The sequence below is a fragment of the Gopherus flavomarginatus genome (assembly GCF_025201925.1).
Source record: "Gopherus flavomarginatus isolate rGopFla2 chromosome 13 unlocalized genomic scaffold, rGopFla2.mat.asm SUPER_13_unloc_3, whole genome shotgun sequence".
NCBI lineage: Eukaryota > Metazoa > Chordata > Testudines > Testudinidae > Gopherus > Gopherus flavomarginatus.
The window spans coordinates 227,260-247,220 of record NW_026114611.1 but is presented as its reverse complement, the minus strand read 5'-3'; the positions used below and the strand labels follow the sequence as shown (position 1 = coordinate 247,220).

At 48.0% G+C, this 19,961-nt stretch overlaps 2 long non-coding RNA genes and 1 other non-coding gene across 3 annotated transcripts in view; 2 read left to right on the top strand and 1 right to left on the bottom strand.

The window, feature by feature from the left end:
- Positions 1-19,961, bottom strand: part of LOC127041589 (uncharacterized) — a 244,742-nt gene that overhangs the window by 23,447 nt on the left and 201,334 nt on the right. The window lies entirely within an intron of this gene.
- LOC127041588 (uncharacterized) overlaps positions 1-19,961 on the top strand; it is a 271,683-nt gene that overhangs the window by 102,834 nt on the left and 148,888 nt on the right. The window lies entirely within an intron of this gene.
- TRNAR-UCU (transfer RNA arginine (anticodon UCU)) lies at positions 6,300-6,372 on the top strand. The gene has a single exon. It is a non-coding gene; the product is annotated as a tRNA-Arg (tRNA).

Sequence of the window (19,961 nt, the reverse complement as noted above, 5' to 3'; positions counted from 1 at the left end):
CAGTCTGGCCGTTCTTATGTCTCCCTTGGCGCAGCAGTGACACCCAGTGGGCAGTCAGAGTAATGCACAGAAGGTGTTTTGCTTGGTGCAGCAGTGACACCAAGTGGCCAATCAGGGTAACACACAGAGTATGTTTCCATGGAGCAGCAGTGGCACCTTGTGGTCATTCAGGGTAATGCACAGAAGGTGTTTCCCTTTATACAGCAGTGACAGCCACTGGTCAGGTGGTGTAATGCACAGCGTGTGTCTGCCTTCTAGGAGCAGTGACACCCATGGACCAGTTACAGTAATGCACAGAGTGTGTTTCCCACCAATCTGGGTAAGGCACAGAGCATGTTTCCCATGGAGCAGCAGTGACACGCAGTGACCAGCAGGGGTGGCATCAGACTCTTCTCGTTTGGTGGGGGACTGAGGTGGGCTAGACGAAAAAAATTGGGAGGCTGTGCCCCCCATCACCTGGCCCCACCCTTCACAGGAGCCATGCCTCTGCTCCTTCTCACTTAAAGGCCAGGCTAATTTCTTCTACCCCCTGGCCAGGGTTTAGACCAATACAACCTTTATTAAAATAAAACAGTGTTTGCTTTAAATAATCTAAATCTGTCCAAATTTTAGTATTAAATCCAAACTTCTTTTAAATATCCCATCAGTAACCAAAACCGAAATGAGAAATTGAAACCAAAAACAATGCTTAATTTAAAACCCAAACATTAAGAAAAAATTGTTTTTAAAAATAAAAACTAACAAATGCTGTAAATTAATAAATTCAACATTTTATCAAAAAGGTGTGCTATAGCAGGATGATAAAATAACATAAAATAAATAAGCCTGACCACTAAATCCTCCTGTAAAGGAATTGAATCCTTGAATACTGGCCAAATCTGTATAAAATATGCAGAAATATGTCAAAACTGGTGTTGCAGGTCAGCCATTTGAATCCAGAAAATGTCAATTAAAAGCTCCATTTCAACTAAAAAAACCCAATCAACCCAATAAACCAAAATGGTCACAGCCTCAAACAAACCTACACAGAAGCAAAAGTAAACCTGTGCCAACACTGGAACAAACGATGTAAATTTCTAATTCTAACTTCTTGTTTCTCCTAGGAGGAAAGTGTTTTGCACCCCAGTAACCAGGCTGTCACTGCAGCTTTCCTTTCACTAAATAAGACTTTTACCTAATATAAATTGCCCTCCAATTTCTCTAAGAGAAATTGAAATTGTATCTTTGCACTAATATCCCAAGAGTGCAAGTCCATCCTCTCAGAGCAGCCCCACACCCTGAGGCCAGGAGAGAATCCCAACTGGTTTGTGCATTTGTAACCCTGGGGCCTGAAGCTGATGAGAGAAAGGGAAGTGAGCCATCTTGGAGCTTTCCAATACCACCTGCGGGGAGCAGAGGGAATTGACTGAGTGACAACCTGGCTAATTTTCACCTTGTTCTCTGCCAGCAGGCTCCACTGGAGAGCTCGGGAGTGACTTGACCATGGCAGCACCCTATTTACATATTAAAAGCCGGCATTTTGGGGCCATTGGGGTGAAATGTGGGTACTTTTGGGGTTGGGACCCACATGAGAAGGGTTGTGGACAAATTGGAGAGAGTCCAGCAGAGGGCAATAAAAATGATTAGGAGGCTGGGGCACATGACTTAGGAGGACCTATAGGCCATATCCTGTATTTTAAGCTAAGGCAAAGTGAGCATATCTATATTGCGACCTTTTAAGGAAAATTGACCTTTATCTTGTTACTTAAATAGATAAGTACCCACTCCTGTCCAAGACCTTTACCTAGACCAATCGACAATGGAGAATGGCATAGGGTTTTTCTTTCAGTGTTGTACCCACAGATTTAACAGGTACACCACAGGGGAACTTATGTGCATGTGTACATGTTATGAACATGCACAAACATACTAGCCTATGAAGTAAGCGTACCCTAATGTTTTGTGTGTGAGGAATGAAATTTGGGCATAGGAGGAAGGATTTCCAGCACTTGTGCCCTATAAAAGAGGTAACCCACCTCGCTAGAGCACTTCGCTCTATCATTCGGACTTACTTCCTCCACTCTCTCTCTATGTACTATCAGCAGGGTGTACTTGTTCTTAAACTTTAAGTTTCAAGGGAACTAGGCTAAGTTCGGTTTCCCTAAGTTGTTATTCTTTGTTTATTAGGTTTTGGTTTTAAGTTTAACATAGTCAAGTAAACCCTACATAACATTAGCTGTTTCTAAGCACTGCATCTTTCACTCAAGAATTGAGAAACCTGAACTGCAAGTCTGGTCCTGTGTCTCTTACCACCAGGTTATCAAGGAAGGGTGTGAGTACATTAACCAAAACTTTGTTGCGTATAATGCCATATGTATCTTTTGAATAGCAGTAATGCAACTGTAACTTTGTAACTCAATTAAATTAAATAAAATGTAAGCTAATAAATTAAATTTTCATCATGTTATCCAAATGAATATTATTAGCACATCCTAAATCAGGCTACATGGGACAGAGGGCTGGAGTGCAGGGGGCTGAGGGCACTGGCTGTACGGGTGCAGGCTCTAGAGTGGAGTTAGACTGAGAGGTTCAGCGTGAAGTAGAGGGCTCAGGGTTAGGGCACAGAATTGGGTTGTGAGGGCTCTGGTACAAGGCCAGGAAAAAGAGAATTGAGATGGGAGAGAGGGATCAGACTAGAGTAGAAAGTGGTGGCGGGGTGAGAGATTTGAGCTGCAGGAGGGAAAAAAATACTTCCCCCCACCTCCTCTCACCAGAGCATCTAAAAACAAGGTGAGAGACACCTTTTCCCCACTGCAACAGCAACTTGGGTGGGCCTTGGTTGAGGGAAGAACTCCTCTCCCTTGCAGCTCTGGTAGGCCTGGCCTAGTACAAGCTAGGCCATAGACACCTCACCCCACAGATCTGGTGTACTTGGCCTGGGACAGGGGAGGGGCTCCTCTCCTCTCCATTTGGGACATGGCGGGATGAGAGATGTGACAGGGCTTTACGGGAAATCATTATTTGCCTGATTCATGTGCCAGTCCTAGTCCTCGCTGACCCAAACAAACCATTTATCCTGCATGCTGGTGCCAGTTTGGAGGGTCTGGGAGCAGTCCCGTACCAGGAAGTAGAAGGAAATGTAAATCTGTAGCCTTTGCCAGCTGAGGACTGTCTGATAGCGAAACTCACTATCCCATCCACCAGCTGTAGTTCTTGGTCTTGAAATGGGCCATCACTGAGAAATTTCGAGACTACTTGTCTGGTGCTTATTTTCAGGTGTGGACAGAGAACAATCTACTGAACTTATGTGTTAACAAGGGCTAAGATGGATGCTACAGGGCACAGATGGGTGGCTACTTTTCCTAGCCATAACTTCAGCATTCAACATCAATGAGTTGGTATAATAGGGAGTGTGATTTTTCAGGACCACCAATTTTTGGCTGAGGGGAGGATGTAAGCAGGATCACAATGAACTCTACCCTGATATCTGCTGGTGATGTGTTGTAAAGGCTTTTTGTTGCTGATGGGCATGGTCACACCCACCCTGCATTGCATGATGGGAGTGCTTGTACAAAGGGTCATTTCAGCTGCTGTGGGATCCCCAGTATCTTTGTTATTAGGGCAGGAGTAATAAAGTGTAGTTATCCTGGTAATATGAATCAAGGACAATAGAACAGTACTTAGCAGTTCATGATTTCAGGACTCTCCTGAAGCTGCATGAATCTCATTAGGCAAGGGACATGGATTCCAAAGCAAAGTGAATTATGAGAGATTGAAAGTGAATATTTATGTTTAGTGCTATGGGTTTCCTTTGAAGCATTTAAATGCAGATTTTATGTTTTTCTTTTCTCTATAGTTTAAAAATGCTTGCATTTATAATTCAGTTACAATTGCTGTTCTATGCACAGACCTAAATTCATTGATGCCTAAGTGTAAATTTGAGACACACTTAGGCTGGTGGGCTGTGATCTCAATTACCCACTAAAAGTTGTAAAAATGTAGTGCTGAATGAGGACAGGGCAGGGAAATAAGCTGTAACAACTTCATTGGGTAAAATGCTTTTTTTCTACTCAGACTGCAAGGAAATTTTGCAGATGGGACTCAGGGACCGCAGCTTTGTGGAGGGCATGATTTTTCTGGCACATGCACCATCTCTGCAACCAAACTTTTCTCCCTCACTCCATAAAACCACACACAGAGCAATCTTTTACCTCTCAGAACCAAAATATACTGTGAAAGAGATCTAATGGCATAAGCTTAAGATGAGTGACTTCAGCACTGCACCACTAACAATAATTCTAAGAGATTCAAAAATGCTTCTGTCTTTACACACCAAAAACAGCAGAAAGGAAAACAGCAGGAACAAACACAGGCAAGCAAAAAACCAAACAAACATCCATTCCAACATCCTACACACTTTTGGCATTTGGAACCCATACCCCTTAATGGTGAGTACTTGCCAGGCGAGGGTCAAGCGCTCACGCCTCATATACCAGGTACAGTTACTCTGTCCTTGATCCAAAATATACAGAAAAATACACGGGATTACTCCTGCCCCAATAACAAAGAGACTGGGGATCCCACAGCAGCTGAAATGACCGTTTGGACAAGCACTCCCATCATGCAACCAGGGGCGGGTGGAACCATGCCAATGACATCAGCCCCAAAAGGTCTTTACAACAGATCACCAACAGATGGCAGGGTAGAGTTCATAGCGACCCTGCTTAAACTAGATTGTGGCAAAGATTCAAAAACACTGAACGTTCAAACTCACCAAACGCGGGTCAATCCATCCTCATCGTCCTATCCGCTCGTTATACTCCACACCTGAACGTAGCCCTCACATGGACAACATACCCTCCTAACTCAGTGTCTGTACGTTAACCTTTTACCCCCAGTCGGGGCTATTGCACATTATGTATTCCTTATGCCACCCGATCTTAAACCGAACTTCGCACCCCCTGGGTAATCTGTACGTTGTTCCCTGATCACCAGAAACTTCTGCGCCTAAACGCTGTACCGTACCCTTTTTTTTCTTTGAACATCATCTTAATAAAATGTTGACATTTGTTTGAGATCCCGGCTCCTGTTCCCTTGCAAGGCATGTGCGTTTACTCCGGGTTTTAGTCTGCTAAGACAGCGAGGGGGGCCGATTGAGCCAGAGGTGCTTGCCTGCTGCAGACACGGATCCAAGGCTGAACCTCGTCCCCCACAAGCTGAAGGCTTAACTGAGAACAGTTTAACAAGTGCTCCCGTCTCCGGCACTCAACTACCCAGCTCCCAGTGGGGTCCAAACCCCAAATAGATCCCTTTTACCCTATAGACACTGTAAAATCCTGTGACCAGGGCAGCTGCCTAGCAGCCTGCGCATCTGCCTGCCAGCACGAGAGCTCATAAGGCACTGATCCGGATAATGGCTGCTGAGTGGCGCAGCGGAAGCATGCTGAGCCAATAACCTGGAGGCTGATGGATCAAAACCATTCGCTGCTATGCATGTGCTTGTTTCTTTTCCCTCTGGGCCTTCAAGTGAGGTGGTGACCAGCAGAGCACCAAGAGCCTGGGCCATGAGGCAAGAGGTGGCTGAGGCAGCGGCCTGCCAGGGAGCTCCCCGTCAACTCTGGCTGCCTGGGCTGAAGGCAAGAGCCAGGTCTGGGTGTGGCAAGGGCCTCCTGTTGTGGAATGAGGCTGCAGGGCTTCCTGGTCCCCTTTTGCCATCCACCCCGGCAGGCGGCTGCTGTGGGAGAACACCAGGGAGGCTCTTGGGGCGCTAGGCAGCGCTGTGTAGCTGTCAGCGGAAAGAGCCGAGGCTCCCGACTCGACCTGCCATTGACTTGCGTGGCTCTGCGCACTGTCTGCCGGGGCGGGCCAGGCTGTGGACATGACTCAGACTTGGGCAGCATGGCCGCTCTTTCCTGACGAGGTATAACCCTGGGTGTCAGATTGCTGTGCAACTTTGATCTAAACTGACCAGCAGCCCACAGCCTCCCCCTGGGTCTGCGCCACCTGCTTACTCCTTACAGGCTGACCTTACTCCCCTTCCAGCCTCAGATTCACCCCCTAATCATCCTACTGCCACTCAGAGCCACAGACGTGGAGGTGCTGAAGGAGGGAAGGGTGACTCTAGGATGGGGTTCTTCTCTAAAAATGGCTGGCAGAAAGGTGATGCTCAGCTCTGTCAGCCACCTGCCTAGTTGCCTCACTGCCAGGGGATGCAGACGTTTCTGTAAGGCGATTAAATGGGGTATTTGGCTTCTGAGTGAATGATCACGCTGTGCACTTATGAGAGGGAATTCTCATCCCTTCTTCAGTTGGCCTTCAAGGCCCCAGTGGCCTAATGGATAAGGCAATGGCTTTCTAAGTCAGAGATTGTGGGTTTGAGTCCCACCTGGGGTAAACATCTACTTTCTTCCTGTATATTGCATGGAAAGCTTGGTCTTATTGTCACCAAGGAAGCTGAGAGATGTTTGAACACAAAGTACTGCAGCTTGGGAACAATCCCCCAGAAATGGCATCTTCCACTCCACAAATGCTTTCTAATCCCGGCAGTAGCAAACAGTTCATGCCAGTGTTTGTCTGAGAATAGAGGGAAGGGGAGTGCTTACTCCAACACAATCATGAGCGAAACAGACAGGAAGAGCAAAGCCATCCTGAAAGAGAATGGATCTGTCTGGAGACAAAGCAGACCCTGAGAATGAGCAATGGTGTGAAAAGAAGAGGTTCAAATGTGTGTTAGATGTTAGTTAGTGTTAGAGGGCTCATCCCTTCACTCTCCCATTCCCTGGTCCTTCTTGTGTGAACAGAGAGCAGCAATACCCAAAGTCCAAAGGTGCAAACAATTAGATGTTTATTGGGTTGAACTTCCAGCAAGCAATGATTCCAATTTCCTTCCTCATTGTCACCTTCCCAGCTCCGACACCACAGAACCTTGCCTGTGCCCCTGCTCCCATTCCTCACCCTTAGCAAAACATGATGCCAATTCCCCCACCTTACTTCCTGACTGACTGCAGACTATATAGTAAAACTTGAGTTCTGTTAGCTATACCTTAACCAATCATTTTACTGAAATGTAACTAACCAATCCTAACATAGTGTAACATGATTATCTAACCAATTATACCCCACCATCTTAATTGGTTTACACCCAAAAAATTAATTCTACAGCAGACAGAAACAATCACAGACCCAGACAGTGATTGTACAGACAAACAATAGGGAAGTGGGGATTTGTCATAGTATAATTCCCAAGTCTGGACCCATATTAGCGTCCAAAATATGGGTACTAGCATGAATTCCCCTAAGCTTAATTACCAGCTTAGATCTAATAGGCTGCCACCAATCAGGACTTAAGAAGAGGGCCTGACAGACTCTGGTGTCCCCAACCCCTTCCCTGGGGACCCCCAAGACCCAGATTCCTTGAGTCTCACAACAAAGGGAAATAAACCATTCCCTCCCCCCTCTTTACCTCCTCCCAGATCTTTTCCGCCCTGGGTACCCTAGGAGATCACTGTAATTCAAATCCTTGAATCACCATTCCCCCCTCCCTTCTTCCCCGGAGAGAGATACACAGATAAACGCCAAGAGCAGGTTTTTCTTCCCTCTTTTCCCAGAGGCAATACAGCTTCAAGTTCCGTGGATCTAACACAAAGAGGAAATTTACCTTTCCCTCCCTGCTCTTTTTCCCTTCCCCCCTCCAATTCCCTGGTGAGTGCAGACTCCCTTCCTTCGAGCCTTAACTAGGAGAAAAAAATCAGACAGGTCTTAAAGCAAAGCTTTTAATAAAAAAGAAAGAAAAAAGTAAAAGGTTTATCTCTGCAATTTAGATGGTAAACAGTTACAGGGTCTTTTAGCTTATAGAAAATGGATAAACAGCCTTATCCAGAAAAAATACAATTTAAACTATTTCCAGCAGACTACGCATTTGCAAATAGAGAAAAACAATGTAAAAGCCTATTGTCTTTCTACCATTGTACATACAAATTGGAAACAGAAGATTAGAGAGCCTGGAGATTCTTGTGGTCCCTCTCAGAACCCAGAGAGAGAACAGCCCAAGAACAAAGGACCCACACCCAAACTTCCCTCCACCCAGATTTGAAAGTGTCTTGTTTCCTGATTGGTCTTCTGGTCAGGTGTTGTTTGTTAACCCTTTCCAGGTGAAAGAGACATTAACCCTTAGCTATCTGTTTATGACACGCCCCCCCAAATCGCAGACAATGGGAATGTCACTGGCGGTGATTTCTTCCTAGAACTTTAGAATAAACAGATTAATACAACACATGCACCTTTACATATACTACTAAGTATGTAAACTACAAGACTTTCTACATTTTAAGAACAAATTTCAACCAGTGGATTCTGGGAAACTCTGATGGGAGAGTGCATCAGCTACTTTGTTAGAAGCTCCTGAAATGTGTTGAATTTCAAAATCAAAATCTTGGAGAGCTAAACTCCATCGAAGAGGTTTTTTGTTGTTCCCTTTGGCAGTATGAAGCCACTTTAGCGCAGCATGGTCAGTTTGTAGCTGGAACTGCCGTCCCCAAACGTATGGGCGTCGCTTTTCCAGGCCGTACACAATGGCGTAGCATTCCTTTTCACTGACTGACCAGTGACTTTCCCTCTCAGACAGTTTCTTGCTGAGAAACACGACAGGATGGAAGTTGTGATCTGGTCCTTCCTGCATGAGAACTGCTCCTATACCACGCTCAGATGCATCTGTGGTCACTAGGAATGGCTTGTCAAAGTCCAGGGCCATTAGCACAGAGTCAGACATGAGTGTTGCCTTAAGTTGGGTAAAGGCCTTTTGACACTCATCAGTCCACTTAACTGCATTTGGCTGGATCTTTTTGGTCAGGTCAGTCAGTGGGGCAGCGATTTGGCTGTAGTGTGGTACAAATCGCCTGTAGTACCCGGCCAAGCCTAAGAAGGATTGAACCTGTTTCTTTGACTTTGGGACAGGCCACTTTTGGATAGCATCCACCTTGGCCTGTAGGGGGTTTATGGTTCCTCGACCCACCTGGTGTCCCAGGTAGGTTACTCTGTTTTGGCCTATTTGACACTTTTTGGCCTTAACAGTTAGTCCAGCCTGCCTGATGAGCTCAAAGACCTTTTCCAGGTGTTCTAGGTGTTTGGGCCAGGAGTCAGAAAAAATGGCCACATCATCGAGGTAGGCAACTGCATATTCACCCAGTCCTGCTAGTAGACCATCTACCAGCCTCTGGAAGGTGGCGGGTGCATTTCGCAGCCCAAAAGGAAGTACATTAAATTCATACACTCCTGCATGGGTGATGAATGCTGACCTTTCCTTGGCAGGTTCATCTAGCAGTACTTGCCAATACCCCTTGGTTAAGTCTACTGTAGATATGAATTGGGCACGTCCCAACTTTTCCAATAGCTCATCGGTGCATGGCATTGGATAGTTGTCTGGATGAGTTACCGCAATTAGCATGTAGCATGTTCTGGATCTCCCGTTCTATAGCAGCTTGGGCATGAGGAGACACCCGGTAGGGTGGGGTTCTAATTGGGTGAGCATTACCTATTGCCCGTTCAGTCCATTCTGGGGTGGCTGAGAACAATGGGGTGAAGCTAGTGCACAGCTCCTTGATTTGTTGCCACTGCAGACATTCCAGGGTGGTTGAGAGGTTCACCGCTTCCATGCCACCATCTTTTTTCCCTTCGTAGTAGATACCGTCAGGCCACTCAGCGTCATCTCCTCCCTGGACTGTAAACGGACAAACCTGTAAGTCTCTGGAATAAAAGGGCTTGAGAGAATTAACATGGTAAACTCTGGGCTTTAGGGAGGAATTGGGAAATGCTATGAGGTAGTTAACAGCTCCCAGGCGCTCTTGGACCGTGAATGGCCCTTCCCATGATGCTTCCATCTTATGGGCCTGTTGAGCCTTCAAGACCATAACCTGGTCTCCTACCTTGAAGGAACGCTCCCTGGTATGTTTATCATACCAGGCCTTTTGCTCATTTTGAGCATCCTTTAGGTTTTCTTTAGCAAGGGCTAAAGAATGTCGGAGGGTGTTTTGGAGGTTGCTTACAAAGTCCAGAATGTTAGTTCCTGGAGAAGGTGTAAACCCCTCCCATTGCTGCTTCACCAACTGTAATGGCCCCTTAACCTCATGACCATACACAAGTTCAAACGGTGAAAACCCTAAACTGGGATGTGATACAGCCCTGTAGGCAAAAAGCAACTGTTGCAACACTAGGTCCCAGTTATTGGAGTGTTCTTTGACGAATTTATGCATCATGGCCCCCAAAGTTCCATTAAACCTTTCCACCAGGCCATTGGTTTGATGGTGGTAGGGGTGGCAACCAAGTGGTTCACCCCATGAGTTTCCCACAGTTCTTTCATGGTCCCTGCCAGGAAATTATATCCTGAATCTGTAAGGATGTCGGAGGGCCAACCTACCCTGGCAAAAATGTCTGTTAGTGCCTGGCACACAGTGTTAGCCCTGGTGTTGCCTAGAGCTACTGCTTCCGGCCATCGGGTAGCAAAGTCCACGAAAGTCAGTATGTACTGCTTTCCTCTGGGTGTCTTTTTTGGGAAAGGACCCAGAATATCCACAGCTACTTGCTGAAATGGGACCTCAATTATGGGGAGTGGCTGGAGAGGGGCCTTGACCTGGTCTTGGGGCTTTCCCACTCTTTGGCATACCTCACAAGACCGGACATACTTGGCAACGTCCTTGCCCATCCCCTCCCAGTGGAAGGACTTCCCCAACCGGTCTTTGGTTCTGTTCACCCCAGCATAGCCACTAGGATGATCATGGGCTAAGCTTAAGAGCTTTTCCCGGTACTTAGTTGGAACCACCAACTGTTTTTTGCGGATGCCAGTCTTCCTGGTGTCCACCAGAAAGAGTTTCCTTGTATAAAAGCCTTTGTTCTACAACAAACTGGGATCGATTGGAAGAGCTGAGAGGCGGTGGGGTGCTCTTTGCCGCCGCCCAAGCTTTTTGAAGGCTGTCATCTGCTTCCTGCTCAGTCTGGAACTATTCCCTTGAGGCTGGAGACACCAGTTCTTCCTTAGACTGTGGACTTGGGCTTGGTCCCTGTGGAAGCGATGTAGATGATGGGGTTGTTTCCGTTGCTGGTGAGCCGCTCTCCGCTGGTGCACCAGATGGTATTTCAGGCTCTAGTTGAGCCTCTTGGGTATGGTTGTCTGCAGCTTCTGCCCGTTCAGGCTCGCTGGCACCCTCTGGCGTTGGGGTTGAAGATGGATTTGCAAGTGCTGGTGTCAGTGCTGGTTGCTTTTCCAGTTCCTGGTCTGGGACTGGAAGCACCGTGGCTGTTAAAGTTGTTGGCAGGGGATCCGGGTCCACTACCTCTCTCTGGGTCTCTGGTAACACAGACGGGGCCTCTGTGGACGGCTCAGGAACAGGAATGGGTCTGGAAGCTTGCCTGGCTTGGCTACGGGTAACCATTCCCACTCTCTTGGCCCACTTCACCTGGTTGGCCAAATCTTCCCCCAGTAGCATGGGGTTGGAATAATTGTCATAGACTGCAAAAGTCCACATTCCTGACCAGCCTTTGTACTGGACAGGCAGTTCAGCTGTAGGCAAGTCTACAGCTTGTGACATGAAGGGGTAAATTGTCACTTGGGCCTTTGGGTTGATGAATTTGGGGTCGACAAAGGATTGGTGGATAGCTGACACTTGTGCCCCCGTTTCTTTCAACATGGCAAGCTTCTTTCCGCCCACTCTCAAAATTTCCCTTCGTTCCAAGGGTATTTGAGAGGCATCTGGGCCTGGGGATCTTTGGTGTGATGGTGGTGTAATGACTTGCACTCGGTTTGGGTTCTTTGGGCAGTTGGCCTTTATATGTCCCAGTTCATTACACTTAAAGCATCTTCCAGCTGACTGGTCACTGGGTCGAGGTGGGTTACTGGAGACTGGTGAGGTGGAAGAATAGGGCGTCTGTGGATTTCCTTGGGTTGTGGGTGGGGTCTTGTGCTGCCTTCGGTTATAGGGTTTATTGTCAGTGTGCTCCCTTGGGTATTCGCTCCCCTTGACAGTAGCTTTTTTCTTCTCTGCCACTTCCATCCATTTGGCTCCAATCTCCCCTGCCTCGATTACCGTTTTGGGTTTTCCATCTAGGATGTACCTCTCTATTTCCTCAGGAACACCATCTAAGAACTGCTCCATTTGTATCAGGAGGTGCAGCTCGTCCAGATTGTTAACCTTTGTTCCTGATATCCAGGCCTCATAATTCTTTGCAATGTGGTAGGCTTGTCGGGGGAATGACACATCTGGTTTCCATTTTAGGGTTCTGAACCGCCGAAGGCATGTTCAGGTGTTATCCCCATTCTGTATCTGGCCTTGGTTTGAAAAAGTTTATAGTCGTTCATTTTCTCCTTAGGCATTTCAGCCGCCACCTCTGCTAAGGGTCCACTGAGCTGTGGCCTCAGTTCTACCATGTACTGGTCTTCAGAGATGCTGTACCCAAGGCAGGCCCTTTCAAAATTTTCTAAGAAGGCCTCAGTGTCATCACCTGCCTTGTAGGTGGGAAATTTCTTGTGATGTGGAACAATTATTGGCACAGGGTTATTAGGACTGGCTGGAGCATCCTGCCTGGCCCGCGCCAAGTCCATTTCATGCTTTCTCTCTTTTTCCCTCTCTTCACTCTGTTTTTGTTGTTTTTCCATTTCTTGTTGATGTTTCTCCCTCTCTCGTTGGTGGGCTGCATCTTTGGCTGCTTGTTCTCTTTTGTAGGCTGCCAGTTTGATGTTTTCTTCCCTTTCTTTCAGCTCCACCTCTTTTTCTCTTTTTTCCATTTGTCGCCTGTGGTCTGCTTCTTTGATTTTGTTCCTCGGCAACCGGTTTTGTTCTGGAAGTCATGGTTCCTGTTTTCTTGTGTTGGGGTGCCCTCCGGTGTTTATTGTCTGAACTGCTGGCTCTCTGTTGTCTCCTGGGTTTGGCTTAGCAACCAAGTCTTTTTTAAGTCCTTTCTTGAGAACTTAGAAACAAAAAAAACTTTTAATTTGCATATGTGTTCTGCTGGTGTAGTTGACTCACAGCTGGAGTTCTATTGTTTAACAAATGACCCTCGTTAAACTTAATGGCCCTGCCTGAGGCTATTTCTATGCACAGCCAGACGGAGCAAGGAAAAAAAAATTCTCTAGCTGTAGGTTTAAAAAAAAAACCCTTCTCTCTGCTTACAAGCATCTAACAGAGAAAATAAAATTAATAATTTTACTGGCTTTTGGATTCTACTATCCCACATGCTGCCAACATGTCATAGTATAATTCCCAAATCTGGACCTTAGCGTCCAAAATATGGGTACTAGCATGAATTCCCCTAAGCTTAATTACTAGCTTAGATCTGATAGGCTGCCATCAATCAGGACTTAAGAAGAGCGCCTGATAGACTCTGGTGTCCCCAAACCCTTCCCTGGGGACCTCCAAGACCCAGATTCCTTGAGTCTCACAACAAAGGGAAATAAACCATTCTCTTCCCCCTCTTTACCTCCTCTCAGATCTTTCCCGCCCTGGGTACCCTAGGAGATCACTGTAATTCAAATCCTTGAATCACCACTCCCCCCTCCCTTCTTCCCCAGAGAGAGATACACAGATAAACGCCAAGAGCAGGGGCCATTGCAGGGTTTGCTGCTTTGTGCTCATGGAAGTAGCATGTCACATCCCCCATGGAAGTAGCCTGTCACATCCCCCATGGACATGGATCCATTTGGTGTCCTAGCGCCTCATCGTCCCGCAGGTCGCCCTGGGTGCAAGGACTGTGGGCAGCACGAGGCTTCTTCTGTATATCTCTGGAGTAGCCTCTAGCCACCCTCCTCCCTGCCTGCACACAGCCCCTGGATACTCTCTGCCTGCACCCTGAGCTCCATCCTGCCCACACACAGTCCCTAGGTACCCCCTGCCTGCACCCTGAGCTCCATCCTGCCTGCACACAGCTCCTGGGTACTCTCTGCCTGCACCCTGAGCTCCATCCTGCCTGCACACAGCCCCTGGGTACTCCCTGCCTGCACTCTGAGCTCCATCCTGCCTGCACACAGTCCCTAGGTACTCCCTGCCTACACTCTGAGCTAGCTGAAAAGCTGAAAATTGAAGGTGAGATCAGACTGAGTCTTTCCAACTTATGTCCTCAGCTGGAAAAAAAGGTGCCAGGAGAAGCAGGCATACCTGTGCCATTAGGAACACTACTGGTCTGTAAGTTATTTTATATTTTTATAAACATATCTAGAAAAACACTGCTTGGTGCCAATCCCCTGTTTACAATTCTATTTGGAAGCCCATCACTTACCTAACTTTTAATACATTTAATGTGCGCCATATTCAGTTTGCATCGCTCTAGTTTTTTCACCAAATTTTGTGCGCTACCACGTCAAACATCTTACAAAAATCTAAGTCTTACATCAACACTAATCCCTTTATCAGCCACACTGGACAGAATCTATTTTCCATAAATAATTTTTCATTATTCTAATTGTATTCTCAATGGTGACTGGCATTAATTATATTACCCTCCTTTAATTTTTTATTAATGGAGTTCCTCAGTCGCTCCACTATCTTACCAGAGATTGATGTGAGACTGATCAGCCTATAATTACCTTGAACCTTCTATTTACTCTTTTCGAATACTGGCACAACGTTAGTTTTCTTCCAGTCTTCTGGAACTTCCTCAGTGTTCCAAGGCTTATTGCGAATCAACATGTACAGTCCAGTGAGCTTCTCTGCCAGCTCTTTTCAAACTCTTGGATTCAAGTGATCTGGACCTGCTGATTTTACAGTCTATAACGTTAGTTGCTGCTGTTTCACACCCTCCAGAGATACTAGTGGAATGTAAAGAGCAGCATCATATGATACGACTTCACCATCTGGCTTTTCCCCAAATACAGGCACAAAATCGACTGGAGGGGTTGTTAGATCCATGCTTAAATCTCTCATCAGAAGGCTTTAAATCTAGCCATCAGATCACTGTTGTGGCTCAGCTTTGCTCCCTTTCCAGTTTCTGTGGACATCAGAACTGGACACAGGATTCCAGTCTGTGTCTCACCAGTGCCATATACAACAGTATGATTTAGTCCCCCCTCCTACTTACTGCTCCCCTGTTTGTACATCTAAGGTTGGCATTAGCCTGTGTTGCCACACCCGGCACTGGGAGCTCATGTTCTGTTATTTCTTCACTAGGACCCTAAATCCTTCTCTGTCACTGGTATCTGGGATACAGTCTCCTTCAGACACCTGAGATGCAGCATTCATACATCAGGGAAATCTTGCACTATCTCCAATACCTCTGGGTGGGACCTGAGGACTTTCTAATGGTGCCCCTGATAGGTAGCTACACAAGAGAAAGGGAGGCAGAGACAGTCAGGCAGAGGATCATTCTCAGCAATCTCCTGAAACTTCTGCCCCCTTCGTTAAATCCCCTGGTAACCTGGCTCACAAGAGCATTCCCTGAACAGACGTCAGCAGAGAACTCCCACGTCCTCTTTGTGCCTGTATTTGTGCTGGCGCCGGTCCCAGCCCCCAGAAGGACACTCCCAGAGATGGGATTCGTTCCCAGAGCAGTTCACAAAGTCCAGCCAGATCTGCCCAGATCCTTGCCCATAATGAGCAGAGACAGTTGCATTGCTGGCACGTCCACATCCCAGTTGTTTGCAAATGATGTTGGAGTCTGGCAGGTCCCTGAAATCATCACAGACTGTCCCCCAGCTGCCACTGTAATAAATCTCCACTCTTCCAGCACAGTGACCTGCCCCATTCACCAGTCTGATCCACCTGCTCCCTGCAGGGATAGAGCCCAACTCTTAATGTGTATTTTCCTACTGAACAGAGAATGTTTGTGAGATTTGGAAATGAATCACCTGAACAAACCACACCAACATCCTCAGCAATTCCTGCCTGGGCTGTCTCAGCCGTGGAGTTGTCACAGCGAGTCAGAGGAGTCTCATTTCCTGCACCCTGGGCCCTTCTCAGTGACTCTGCACTGGAACTGCACACCACGCTGGCGTCTCTCATGTCCCACTGCTCATCCAGCCCTCTACCCCACGCACCACGGTGGGAAATCTTATCTCTCCCATCCCACCGGCTCTCTCCATTCAGCAGTGTGAGTGATTCAGAGAGACCTGGGCTCAGGAGAGATGGGAAATACACTGAATAACACTCTCTAGTCTACACCAGAAATAACACAGGGGGGGCATGACATTGTGGGCTGTTTCTCAATAAGAAGGTCTAAGCCAGGGATCAGAATGTGTCACAGTGTTGAAGGGAAGAACCTCTGTCAGAGACACTTTATAAGTGGAAGGTGCTCTAAGGATTGTGAAACTGTGAGCTTGACAGAAGGGCTTGGTTTGGAATAGACCATGGTTATTCACCAGCCACTTTGCTCCAGTCCATGGCACAAAGCACCATAAACCCAGCAGAATTTGGCCAAGAGACTATTCACCTCAAATCGTCATCTGCTACACACACCCTCTTCCCAGTCACCACTATTCAGGATGTAGCTGAGTGAGAAGGTGGCATGGCTGAAGCATTTAGTAGGCAATTGAAAACTAGTATAAAGTCCAGTAGCCCTGAGAACACTGCTTAATTCTGAGCACTGGTTTGCCGCTACTCAGCAGTGAGACTGAGGAGACATAACTGGCACCTTAAAGCACATTTACCCTCCTTCCTTCACAAGCTGCACTAAACACAGTTTCACAGCCCCGGGCACAGCACTGGGGGGCGGAGGGGCAATAACCCAAAGTCGCTCCTTTGCCTCCTGGTTCTGCTGCTCCCTCAGCCCCCTCCGCTGAAGAGACACCACAAGAAAAAAACATCCCTCCCTTTTCCTTCCTTCTCCACCTCCTCTGCCGGCACCAGCTGGGCTTCAGAGCCACCTTCCCCACCGCGCGGCCGCCTCGCTCTGCATGGGGTGCTGGGGGCCAATGGAGTAGCTGATCCTCAGCCCCCCCCCCGCTGCACTGGGGGGGGGCTGTGCTGCCACCTCTTCCCTTCCTGGCAGAGCCCACCCCGGCTTAGGGAGCTGGGCAGCTGCGGGCAGGCGGGAGCCTCCTCCTTCCCGGGGAACCCAGCAACCAGCTGACACTGCCTGCAGCCCCAGAGTGAGCGAGCAGGGTTGGGGATGCAGGAGGGCGGTGCAGAGCCCAGAGCCAGCCTGCGGCCACACACAAAACCCAGCTCTGGACTTCGAGTCCAGAGCCCAGTGCTGGCTGCATGGAAGGGCACCACTTCTGGAAAATGTGCTAGGGGGGAGCGGCCGCTACCCCTTCTCCCACTTAGCTACGCTACTGTGCCAGCTAGTAAAACACCTTAAAAAGGAGGCGTCCCTCTCCCTGTCAATGATCTCCCTCCTTCAATTCAGTGACAGCCTGAATTGTTCCTTATCCTAGCAGAGATGGAGGATTCAAAACAGCAACATCAAACTCCTCTGTAGCTCACAGGAATGAACATAAACACTCCCTGGTATCTGAGGAGATGTTTAGTTTTACCCTTGGTCAACTACAAGGCCAAAGGGAAAGGAGGTGGTGCCAGATATAAAAAGTGAAACACGACACATCATAGTTATGTCCATAGTGACTGCAATTTTTTTTTTATATACTTCTTATCATCAGTGCATTGTTTTCTCTGGAATCTAGACCTTGACCAAGAAATTTGTATCTTGATAAAATAATTGACTGCCCCTGGTGAAGGCAATGGACTTGACACCCACTGTGGTGTCCCTACACAGGTACAAGTACTAACAACATGGCTGCATTTTAGCCATAGTTTTTAATCAGGGCAATAAATTGAAACAAACCCCTGTTAAATCATTTCCCAGCCTGAGTCCTTCACCCACATTCCTTAGGGAACTGGGCCACCATGTGGATGTTTCATTTCCCACCTCAATTTCACACAGAGACACAATTTCCTTTGCACAGGTCCATGAACAGCAAAACTTCCCTGTGTCTCTGGTCTGAGCACTCGATTCCAGTGAACCCTTCTCTCTTGCAATGGCGATGGGCAGACAGAGGGGACATGGCACCTGCATCCCTACCAGGGAGATATTGGCTCAGCTCTTTCTTTCTGCTGCTGTTGTTAGTCCATGAAACATCAGGGATGGAATGCAAGGCAGAGCTCACACACCAACCCCTGAAACATTTCAGTGCCCCAGAGAAATCCTGCCCCCTGCTATTGGAGTGATGTGCTGGAGATTTGACTAGGAAAGGGACTGTCTGAATTGTCAGAGTGGGGAATGAACAACAATCTACAGCAATGTTGTTCACACAAACACACTCTCATCCTGCTCCAGCTGGAAGGGAAATGGGCAGGAATTCTCACTGTTCAGCCAAGGACACACGTACACTGATGCGCAGCCATGAGTATGCTGGGGAAGATGGTCTGAGCAAACAATTGGAAGTGACAATTCAGTGACAACAGAATCATCATGTAGTGAAACTAATGTATGCTAAGTAGCTGTGGCCAAGTGGTTAAGGTGATAAACTAGAAATCCATTGGGGTCTCCCTATGCAGGTTCAAATCCTGCCAACTATGCAAGCATTGTGCAGTTGTTGTTGTTGTTATTATTGTAGTCTTAGTGCCTGAGCATCCGCAGTGTGAACTGGAGCCAGATCTAGTCCAGGTCTTTGGATGCACTTCACGGGCGGGTCCTTCAGTGCTGCAGAAGACGTGGAGCGAGTGAAGGACCTGCTGCCACTGAAGACTTGGACGCCGCCCAGTGAGTACAAGCGCCACAGCAGGCTCCCTGACTTTGCACCAGGCCCCCAAATCCTCTGGGTGGCCCTGCTGTTAGGGAGCCTGTTCCGGTCCTGGTGGGACCACAAGACGTCCCAGAGCAGAGAGGGGCTAGCAGAGCGGCGACGGGGGAAATGGCAAGTGGACAGCAAAGTGGCCAGACAGCAGAGGGAGAAAGGGGCTTTCCCCCCTGGAGGTGAGAGGTGAACGCTGGGTTTTCACTGACCCAGGACAGCAGCTGTGGGTGAGGTGCAGTGAAGGGAGGGGCACATCCACAGAGCTTTTGGTGTCTGCATTTAAGAGCCCGGGCCAAAAGGCCACTGCCCAGCGGGCTGTGGGGCAGGTGTTTTGCTCATAGTGTTGTGTTATGAATCCTGATTGTGGTGTTTTCCCAAGTTAATACAAGGTGAGTTTCCTCCTTTTTCTTAAAGTTTCTTTTCTACACTCAGTGCTTGTGAGTGGGGAAAGTATCACCTCTTAGAGGCACCCAGTGGCCAGGGCTAGTTTCCCCAGGTTACTGGGTGGGGGCTTAGGCAAATTGTGTGTTGTATTGTTGAAGAGGAGCCCCAAGCACTCAGACAGGGAATTGTAACTTCAACCTTCAGAGTAAGAGCCAGAGGTGCTGCCAGCTGAGCTAGCCAGGCCGCCTACAAGTATCAACCCCTTTCACCGCAAGAGCAAACACCGGGTACTTCTGTGCTTCTCAGCAGCTGGGAAAGAGCCTCTTGGGGGAAATATCTCCTGCTCCACCGCCAAAAGGAGCCCTTTGAGTAGGAACGGTCAGAGGCCCCACCTGCTTTCTAACCACCTTGTGATGCTGGCCGCAGAACGAATGCTGGTCTGTGGGTGGCCTTCAGTGGGGGTTTGGCATGGCATGGAGCAGGCTGGCCGGGTGTCTTTGAGGCTGTCTGCTGGCCACACATAGGCATGGTTATCTCCTCCTCTTGCCCTGCCCTCGGTTGCTCTATGGCTTATAAACCTTCCCTTGGAGCTGTCAGCACCAGCCGCCTCTGCTCTAGGTGCCCAGAGCAGGAAAGATGTTGGGCTCCAGCCTGGGACTCTTCCTCCCTCCTGCCTAGCCCTGACTATGAAGCCTGGCCATGGCACGCCTTCCTTTGAATGCCATGTGGGCAAGAGGAAGAGTGTGGCAGCTGCAGGGACCAAAGTTGTGGACATCAGGTGAAGCAGTGAGAAACAACCATATGGTCAACCCGCAGGGCTCTCCAGCCAGAGTTTTAAGTTCTAGGATCCCAACCTATAGAAGCCAGCCCATTGAACCGGCCGGACCAA